Below are 9,930 nucleotides of genomic sequence, written 5' to 3'. Positions count from 1 at the left end.
AAGCCTGACATTCATTGCCACAATCAGGGTAGTGGGACAGTGTGGACAGCTCAGGAGAGAAGCCTCCTCACCTCGTTCTGAAGTGGTGGTGAGGTGTGAGGGCTTCTCTGCCATGCTCACTCTTTTACTGTGACAGTGAATGAGGACTGGGAAGTCAGCCAGGGTCATGGACCAGGGGACCCATTTTGCAGGGTCACTGATGAGGGGAGGGGCAAACCCTACAGATTCCCAGGGCCATCAAGTTAACGAGAAAACTGCCAAGACTTGGGCATTGCTCACCCTGGGTTTGAGTCCTCCAATGACTACCTCTGCAATTTACCTTCTGTGTGAAATGAAGTTATGGTACCTGACTCTCAGGAGGTGGCCTATGGGAGTCATCTGGAGGGCCAGCCCTGCCACTGTCAGAAGACCTGGCAAAAGGCTCCCTAGGTGAAGGTACTCATTGCTAGCTTCCATCCATGGGCAGCTTGTGGTTCTTCTGACCATAGAGACAGAACGGACCCAACTCTTCTCTGCCTGCATAGCCCTGCCATGGATGGATGACAGCCTACCTCACCTCACACACCCATCTACTGAAACCATGCTGAGTCTGCCTGCTTCCTCCGCCCCCTCCCCCGACCTGCTTCTCACTGTCCTCAGCACACAAGGGAAGGGACAGACGGGGTCAGAAAGTAGAGGGCATGCTGGGCTGGGTGAGCTCAGTTGGACAGTCTTTATAGCAAGCCTCGGCCATAGCTGCCAACTCTTGCCAGGGTGAGATAAAACTTCTGCCTTACCTAGCACAGCCAGCAGGTGAGCCAAAGCAAACGGTGCAAGGACACCCATGCGCGGAAGGTTGAGTGTAAACCCCAGTGCAGGGCCTGCTGCATGGGCACGCCCAGAAAATGTCAGGAATTGTGGCAGATGTCCGGAAGGCCTTGGATAATGAGCACCACAGTGACCGTGGCTGTCTGTTGGAGACACTTATCTATAGACGTATCTGTCTGTCCCCTTGAAGCTAGCCAATCTCACCACCTCCCCTCTGCCCTGGAATCCCAGCTTGCTCCCAAACCCTAGGAACCAGAACAACCCCTGTGCAGGGGTCAGGGAAGAGATCCTGGAGGCCTCCATCAGGCAAACAGCAGCAACACTGGGGGCCTCCTTCCAGAGAACCAGAGTAAGGGGACTCGGTGTGTTTCACCCCCAGCCATATCCTCTGGAGGGAATCTGAATTAAAAAAATAATAATAAAAATGAGGAATGACTAGTCTCAGGTACAGCTGAGGAGCAATGGCAGATATGTGGGAAAGTATGGCCAGAGGCATCTGGAAGGCTCCAGACTGGACATAGCCATGAGAGTAGAGGGGTGGAGAGTGGGGGTGAGTGAGAGAGGAAAAGAAGAGAGAGGGAGCAAAGAGAGTAGTACCTGGGAACCAGAGTCTAAGAGGAGGGCCAAGAATCAATAGAACAAGTAGCCAAAATGGCTGATCTCAAACAGGGATCTGGCCAAAGAAAAGCCAAGCCCGGCCCTGGGAGGGAGAGGTTTGGGGTGGGGGCGGGGTGAATCGTGCTGGGAGGAGCCACAGGTACTAAGACTTGGGTTTCTTTGAGATCTAACAGAATCCATCCCCTACTCCTATCTCCCCACACCCCTACTCACCCACTCTCCCAGTCTGCTTCTCCCTCGGGGGCCTGCGGTCTAAAGCGATGCTGTGTGGCCACTCCAGAGATGTTTAATATCACTCCCAGCTGCTGTGAGTCCTGGCCCCCAGCTCTCCTCTCGGAGCTTCAGGTTAGCTCATCTCCTTCTCTATGTCACCAGCCCTACGGAGGGGCCAAACACCCAGCACAAGGGAAAAATCACCTGACACCCGCTGAGTCCCAGGTGAAGGGTACTGACTTAGAACAGTCTATCGTGGGTTTTGAGTGCCTGACCACAGCCCCAGGTCTCCGTTCCTCTGTCTCAGTTCTGAGGTCTGGATTTCGCTTTTCAAAGTGTTCCCACAAAGAGACCAGAAGGCCACAAGAAAGCTCCGGCTCCTGATGGTCCAGCTCAGTAATTCCACATCAAGGAATGTGCACGCCTCGCCGAGCAGGCGTCTTTATGGGTCATGTGATAAGCCTTAGCCCAATCACTGTGGCCTAAGGGGAGGGCTTCTGTGATTGGCCAGGTCTGTGTCATGTGCCCTGAGCTGGCAGGAGCTGTGAAGACTGCGTCGCCTGTGTCGGGTGGGACACTTTGCTAAAGGAAATTTGCTTCCAGAACAGGAACCGGGCACGGAACAAAGCAGAGGGACCAAGAGTCACCAGAGCATCTCCATTTAATAATGCCAAAAAAAAAAAAAAAAGGACCGGGTTTTGCTATGAGGTACATCAGCTGCCTCAGGGAGACAGTTCAGCAACTAAAACCAGGCCTAGGCCTGGCCAAAGAACCAGCTCCATCTCATTAAAGCCCAAGTGTGTGCCATAAACTCAAGGCTGCTGGAGTGAAGAGAGCGGTGTGGAGCAATCAGAGGGCTTCTTGGAGCAAGTAGTGGGTTCTAGAGCTGTCACAGGACCACGCTGGGGACACAAGGGGGCAGGAGGGCCTTGGCCTTCCAAAGAGCCAGAGCTCCACCCACAGGACCCGAGCCAGCGAGATCAAAATCTAATTTACTCATTAGGCGTGTTTCTTCTGTACAAATCAAATCATGAGCTATTTTTCCACATCGTAAATATTGTTTTAAACTCTTGCTCGTGGGCAATTAGATTACAAGCATCGCCTGGTGAGCTATCCGCCAGCACATTTGGCGGGCCTCTGGCTGCTTTGTGAGCAATTTCCTCTTAAAATGTTTCCCGATGATCTTCAAGGGTCCTGAAAATCGTCTCCTAGCAGTGCGTGCGGCCGTTGTCTTTGGCCATTAATCTCCGGAAGAGCCCAAGAACGGCCCCATTTTTTCCCAAATGGCATGGGAGATTGTCTCAAGCCTTCCCACGTTCTCTCTGGTGTTTCCGAGTCCATGGGCCTTCCTTATTCCCTCTCTCGCCTGCGAATCAAACACCCTAAAAAGCTGCACCCCCAGTGCCCCTCCAGCCTGGTCCTAAGCCTGGTACTGCCCACACTTTGGGCAGTTGGCCATTAGCTCTCCCTGTGCCTGGGTTTCAAGTTCCATTCTCACCTCTCCTTGGCCTTTCCAGATCTCTACAGCTGACTGAAGACATTTGTTCAGCTGTTGCCCGGATCCATGCTCCCTTCCCTTTCCACCCACCGGCTGCCTCAACTGCCCAGGTTTACCCAGGGGAGTTGGGACACAGCTCACTCTTACAGAGTCCCCAGAGCTCAGCCTTGCATAGCTAGTCACCAGGACCGCTGTCTCCTGAGGATGAGCTGGATTCATCCACAGGTCACTTTTTCTTCCCTGTATTTAAAAAATACATACTTGTTAAATTTATTCTTTGATAATTTCGTATGTTCGTATATATATATATATATATATATATATATATATATGCATATGTGTATAAATACATATATACACATATATGCACATATGTGTATATATACATACATACATATATACACATACACGCACACACACACCATTGCATCCAACTGGTACTTCCCACATGGTCATGGGTGTGGGACCAGCCACCTGAGTATGGGCAACCTCCCAGTAGCCATAACCCTAAAGGAAAACATCTGTTGCTCTCTCAGAGCTCATCAAGTGTGAATAGCTCCTAAGCTAATCCTCTTGAACAGGGCCCCCCCATCCTGGAATTCTGGGCAGCCTGACCTCGTGAAGGTTCTGTGTGACCACAACTGCCTAGAGTCCACGGTTCAGTGACAACATCATGTCCAGAAGGCAGCCTCTCGCAGCGCTCCTCCTCATCTTCTGGTCCATGCATGCTTTCTGCCCCTCCCCTGGTGACGGCCCGAACCTTCTAGACTAGAAGCTGGATAAGGGCAGAGGATTTTGTCAGCGTGAGGCTGTGTCCACAACCTGGCACTAATAGATACATATGTGTTGGCTGCATGTGAGACGCCGGAGCTGCTTCCGGTGTTACTAGGAAGCGCACAGTTCAAAGAGGAGTGCTGACCCTGAGGCTGGGCTGGGACACGGAAGACTCCCAGGCTTCCCGGCTTCAGTTTTGTTGCCGCCTGGGAGCTGTTCTACTTCATGAGGAGTTTGGCCTCTGCAAGGGCAGGGAGTTCATGGGAAAGGGGCCTGGCTCTCTCCTCAGCCTACCCAGGGAAACCAGAAGTATCCCCCTCCTGCTGCCAACACATCCCCAACCAGGCAAGGGAGCTGCTGATGGGGAACACATAGTAGGCCAACTTCTGGGACAACATGGCAACAGCAAGCACTTAGTGGGTCCTGCTTGTGGGCATAGTACACATAGTGAGAGCATCATTCTGCTTCTTCCAGGAAGTACAGAGCAAACACACACACGCACAGAGACACCACGTTGGAATGAATGTGTGAGAGCTGTGCTCTGTGGTATGATGTAAGTACACACACCACTCAATCCCTTCCACTTTTCGAAGGTTCTTACCCTCAGCAGCCAAAGAACTCCCGCTCCTTGCCCTGCCTCATCTGTCCACACCTGTACTATGTTGGCCATTTACACTTTGGTGTGAAATTAAAACTCTTGCTCTTTATGGGATATGACATAGGATAGTCACCTCTAACTTTACAGTGAGATTTCTCGTGTCCCAGGAAATGAATTGAATTGGAGGCTTTGGGTGTGGCTGGATTGAAAGCTGACCTAGGGCTCTAAAGTAGTATATCTGTGTGCTGATGTGTTCTGAAGGGCTAAGGAGGTGATGGCTGTGGAGTGAAGGAGGTGCCACTGGGTTAAGCAGTTCTATCCCAGAACACACTGGACATGGCAGGGAGCTGAGGGACCATGAGTCCTGCTGCCCACAGCAAAGTCTTAAGGGAAGAAGGTCCTGTATTCTTGCCAGGGGCTTGGACACAGTCTTAGTTGGATGTGCCTGTGCCAGCCTGAGCAAAGCACATAGGATGTGGAAGTGTCAGGGGTCACTGCAAGCCCATACCTGAAAAGGGCTTGAGGGGTAGTTGGGAGGGGGCAGAGAAGGGGATCCATGCTCAGCGTGTAGGATTAGGGATCTCTTCTAAGAAGATAGTATCTGGGCTTTTTCCTGAAAGCAGTGGGACAGCTGGATACATAGATGATGGGAAAGAATTACATTCAGGGGCATTGTGTTCAGGGGCCCCAAGACCACCTCAGTAGCAATGAGTGCTCAGTGGCTGTGGTGTTTGGCTGGGACATCATTATTAAGGCTGAAGAGTAGGAGGCTGGGCCCACAGTAAGTGCTTGTGGCTGCCTTGTTGCCCAGACCCTTGGTGTCATCATAATGGGCACCGAGGCTCCCTTAGAGAACGGATTGTTAAGTGACGGTGTAACATGTCTGAAAAGGAGATCCAGAGGAATCCTTTCATGCTTTGCTGAGAGTGGGTGGAGTGGAGTTGAGGGAGGAAGCGGAGGCTGATGGGATCTTGCAGGTAAGTTGGTGAGCACAAGCCACATTGCTAAAGATGGTGCCGCTGGGCCACCTGGTAGCAAACCTCAGGAAAGAGAAGTAAGGCCACGATGGTAGGGGATGGGCAGGGGTTAGCCTGAGAACCTGAGGTTCAGGCTTGAGCTGATGAGCTGATGAGCTGATGACTGCCCGGTGCCTGTGTCCAAGTGTGGATAAAAGATGCAGATGTGTTCAGAACCATTCGGGTGAGATGTCTATGTGACACCCAGGTAAAGACGTGGACAGATCAAGACACCAGCTCTGGGTACATAGTAAAGGCTTCATATCCACTATTCATTCTTTGAACAAACACTCACTGAGTGTTTTCCACAGTTCTGGAGATGGGGCAGGCCTGGGTTCCTGTTCTTGAGAGATTCAAGTAGAGGAAAGATTGACCAACAGACCTGGCCACACCTCAGCTGGGGCAGGAGTATTTGAGGGCAAAGCTCTTCCTGGGCTCTGCTCCTACCTGCTATGCAGCTGTGACTATCAGTTTACTCCCTGGTCTGTAGAGTCCAGACAGTGGTACCTGCCTGGGTATGCCTTGCCATAGGGACTGTCACAGGATGGGAAGTGACCAATGTGCCCAAATCCAGAGCAGTACCGTGTTTCCTGGGAACTCTGATATGTGAGCCAGAGGTAACAGAAACACTGGAGTTCTAGAAAGGGAGCCACCCAGCAAGAGGACAAGCCAGGACGCTGCCCTCTGGCTCCCACGGCCTCCTCTGCCACCCTATCACCATGACGGGGAGCTGCTGAGGGCTTTCCAACCCAAAAGGGAAAACAAGCGCATTCTTGAGATTAGCAGAGGCAAACACAGCCGGAGCCTTGAGTTCTCATGCATCAGCCTGGCTGTCCCCAGGAGAGAGGCTGGGTAGCGTGGGTTAAATGAGGCCAGGGGCTCCATAAAGACCACCTGCAAGAGGCCCCATCTTGGCTCAGGGGACATACTTAGGGCTTTCATGATGTTTCCCACGGCCCAGGGTTCATCTCACAGCTGGGCTCAGTAAGTATGCCAAGAGCTGGACACCCACCCATCCCTGCCCACCAACACCTGCCAAGGCCTGAGGCTAGGCCTGGGATATAGAAATAGTGATGGTATGCTTTGGAAAGCATCCTCTGGTGAGTCCTTGTATGTCATGGGGACAAAGTGGTAGAACCAACTGTGACCTATGTGAGATATCAGGACCCTTGTCAGGAGCCTGAGACAGGCATCCCACGGGGTATAGCCACAGGATAAGAGAGAGATCCCAGGTGACCAGATGACCATGCACATGAGTGGAGATGAAAGGTCACTGCTGACCCAGGGGTCCAGCTACCTGTGTTTTTCAAAGACTCAGACTGAAGCACAGAGCTTGCCCTGGGTTCCTGGCACCTCTGCTGATCCCAGCAAAGCCCTGGTCACTGGACACCTCAGAATTGTCACACACACACACACACACACACACACACACACACACACACACCCGCAGGAAGGTTAACGGCTTCCTTGGCCCACTCAGATGGCTACTTGTGAGAAGAGGGCAGCCCCTGATCCAAAGGATGACTGCCTTGATTTAGACTTTAGTACTGAGTGGCCCTAGAGTTTCACCAGCAAAAGCCTGCCTCTTCTGCCACGAAAGGTCTTCATTGTGTGTCTCTAGTGTTGGCTGTCCTGAAGGGAAAGGCCAGATTGTCTCAAGACTCAGAGATGTCCTGAAGCTCAGAGATGTCTCTTAGGCTGGCCCTCTTTTCTGCTCATCCCTACCCTTCATGCCCACAACCACTAGCATCCCCATTCATTCATAGACCCAAGATGGATCCTGCAGAACCCCAGGAGAGAGAAGAGATAACCGTGTTGGTTATTAGATGGGTACATATGTATCTTGAGCTGCTATATGAAGAGAAATGGCAACAGACAAAGAGGCAGGCTTAGGCTCTTCTGGGAACAACCTAGACCCACACAGTCAGGGTGGTCCAGGCAGCAGCACAGTTGCTATGACAACAGCCTGGTAGCTGCTCACCCACATGGCTGCAGTGTTGAAGAATTATTCGGTGGACTCACCCTACCTTTGCTACACGAGGACCTTGAGAAAAGAAGCTGAGGGATTCTGTTTCTGCCTTTCCTGGACAAGGGACCAAGCCCAAGGCTGATAAGCTCCAGCCTTCCTTCATCTTGGGATCTTCAAAGCAGAAGAGATCAATGGAGAGAGAGAAATTACCTGGAGTCCACTCTAATTGTGGTTCATTGTAAAGGTCTGCCTCTGAGGAGGGGAACAGGAGCAGGGGAGAGTGGGACCAGAGGAAGAGGAACAGAAAGAGAAAGAAAGATAAAGATGAGATATACAGAAGAGAAAGGAAGAGGGACCAGGGGAAGGAAACACCCTGGAACTGAGAGGGCAGAGACTTGAGGATGGAGGACGACCCATGCCTATAGCTGTATAAAACAGAGTGACATTACTAGAGAGCCCATGGTTGTCCAGACTGTGAGCATCAGGCCCCGAGTCTTTACTAGGTCCCTGCTGCACAGGGATGGGATAGAGTTGACTGAGTGACTGGAGGTACTGCCTTGAAAGCTCCGGAGGATCTGGAGACCAAGGCTTCACCTCACATGATCCAGCCTGAAGACCCAGCTTCTGTTTCTCATACTGGAGAGACAGGGAGCCTCCACCCATAGCCCTCAAGCTTTGTCAGCCCCCCTCACTGCTACCCAGTACTTATCAGTATGGGCTACTCTGCTATAAGATTTTTCTCTAATTAATATTTAGTTAAATAAATAAATAAATAAATTTAAAACAATAACTAAGTTTTAGAAATAAGAAATTCTTACCAGAACTGAGCTGGCTCAGACAGAAGGATTTCAAGTTTGAGGCCGGCCCTGGGCCCATATCAACTAAATGAATATGAAAATGTATCAGTTATGGTGACAGAGTGGGCATATCTGCCTTCTCCACAATTGTCCACATCAAAACAAAAAAGCACGAAGGCAAAAGAGTGTAGGCATAATGAAGAAGTCACAAGAGTGGCTGTCCCCAAGGGACAGCACGTAGCCAGCCTGATGGTCATCATGCCCACAGAGACCCTCAGTCGACTCCAGTGCGAGATGTGACACAACCCAAGACTATGGGGGGGCTGGAATTGGGAGGGGAGAGAAGCGAGCATCAGGAGGTGGTGACATTTGAACAGCTAGGCCCATGGATGCTTCCCATCATCCCTGACCCCCCTCAGTGCTGAAGCTAGAAGCTCAGACCAGACAAGTCTGCAATAAGACCTGTACCCCTGAGTGTGGTGTGGATCGCCACATACACTTCTGCTCGCCCAGGCACATGCCAATTCCCCTCTATAAAGATATTACTAGAAGAAGGGGGATAGGCAAGATCAATAGCATTTCCAGGGAGATGATCTGAAAATGACCTTAAAGATACATTCATGGCCTCAGAATTAACAAAGTGTGACACATCGACGAAACAAGAAAAAAGGAAAGACAATCAAAGGTCTTTAAAATGAAATCTATTAGGATAAATATTAAAAAAAAAAAAAAAACCTGCCCAGAATGCTTAATTCCAAGAAGGAGTAAGTAAGTGTGCTAGATGCCTGTATTAATTTCTCCAGGATTCGGGATAAGAGAATAATTAAGAGATGTGGTCTTAGAGTTCGCAGCATCTAAGGTGATGCAGAGAAGTGGGCAGAGAGGGTAAGGTTACAGATGAAACACAAGGTGCAGGCTATTTCTCAGAAACCTAGACCTGGTGTCACCCCAGAGCCCAAAGGAGGCTGGCAAGCCTGCAAGCCAGCGTACAAACTCTGAGACAACTCCATCATTCCATGGCCACAGAGGATATTTCCATAGCACCATGTGTGGAGAGGAAGAGGGAGACTTGGGTCGGCCCCATTCTCTCTCCTAGATTGTTCTGAAAATAACACGGCTTTCCCTTGACTTCTGTGAGGCAAAAAGACAGCAGCTGGAGAATATCATGGCAGCTTGCAAGTCCCACTGGGACATGGAACGGTCAATAGAAAGTTAAGAAGCACTGGCTACATCCTGTGTTCTCTACTCCCACTGCTAGCTGACTGACAGAGATCAAGGCCAGGGCTTGAGAAGTCAGCAGTGCCAGTGGAGAGAAAAAGATAGTCATGTTAGGAGCGCCCCATCTGAGGCACGTCCAGACCAACTTCCCTGTCTGATGCCCATTAGGAAGTAGAGGCAGGAGCTGGAGAGATGGCTCAGTGGTTAGGAGCACTTGCTGCTCTTATAGAGGACCTGGTTCTTAGTACCCATGCCAGATGGCTCACAACCATCTGTAACTACAACTTCAGGGAATCCAGAGCCTTCTTCTGCCTTTGCAGGCATTGTGCTCACATACATAAACACATTTTAAAATGTTAAGAGTAATCTTAAAAAACAAGAAGGAGAGGCGGGAGCTCATCTCCATCTGCATTTCACCAGTG

The sequence above is a fragment of the Meriones unguiculatus genome, chromosome 6 (assembly GCF_030254825.1).
Source record: "Meriones unguiculatus strain TT.TT164.6M chromosome 6, Bangor_MerUng_6.1, whole genome shotgun sequence".
Taxonomy (NCBI): Eukaryota; Metazoa; Chordata; class Mammalia; order Rodentia; family Muridae; genus Meriones; species Meriones unguiculatus.
Note: the sequence above shows the minus strand (reverse complement) of the source record.